Source organism: Penaeus monodon, chromosome 22 (assembly GCF_015228065.2).
Source record: "Penaeus monodon isolate SGIC_2016 chromosome 22, NSTDA_Pmon_1, whole genome shotgun sequence".
NCBI lineage: Eukaryota > Metazoa > Arthropoda > Malacostraca > Decapoda > Penaeidae > Penaeus > Penaeus monodon.
Window position 1 is genome coordinate 35,398,654 of NC_051407.1, and position 564 is coordinate 35,399,217.

Here is a 564-nt window from a genome sequence, read left to right on the forward strand (position 1 = left end):
ACGGAATCGGCGGTGACGCAAGAACAGACCTGGGTGAAGGAATTTAATTTAGAAGGTAGATCTTTCAGCGACCTTAATTAAACCTGAAGGTGAAAGGTATTTCCCGCGAAATTCATAACGTGTTGTCAACCGCAGAATAAAAAAAAGGAAGAAGAAGAAAAAAAATCCATCGAAATATGTAATGCATATGGAAGGAGACGAAGGTAGATGGGATACGTGGAATTATTTTTATGTATATATTTCACAATCAGCTGTTTTATTCGCGCGTGACTGCTGTTATAAATGTTTAGGTCAGCTAATGGAATCGTCTCGGCAGGTGGGTGGGGGGGGGGGGGGAGTATCGTAACAGACTGTTTGTGACAACACAGACATGTAGAGAATTACTCTGTAATATTAGAGCCTGCGAAAACATACCATTGATCAAACAGCTTTTTTTTACGAATTTTACCATTTGCTATACATACATGCTTCCTCTGAGTAAAAGTGAAGTCTTCAGTAATGATACTACTTATTAATATCAGTCAGAAAAGGTCAAACATATATGAAAATATATCTTCAATCTGA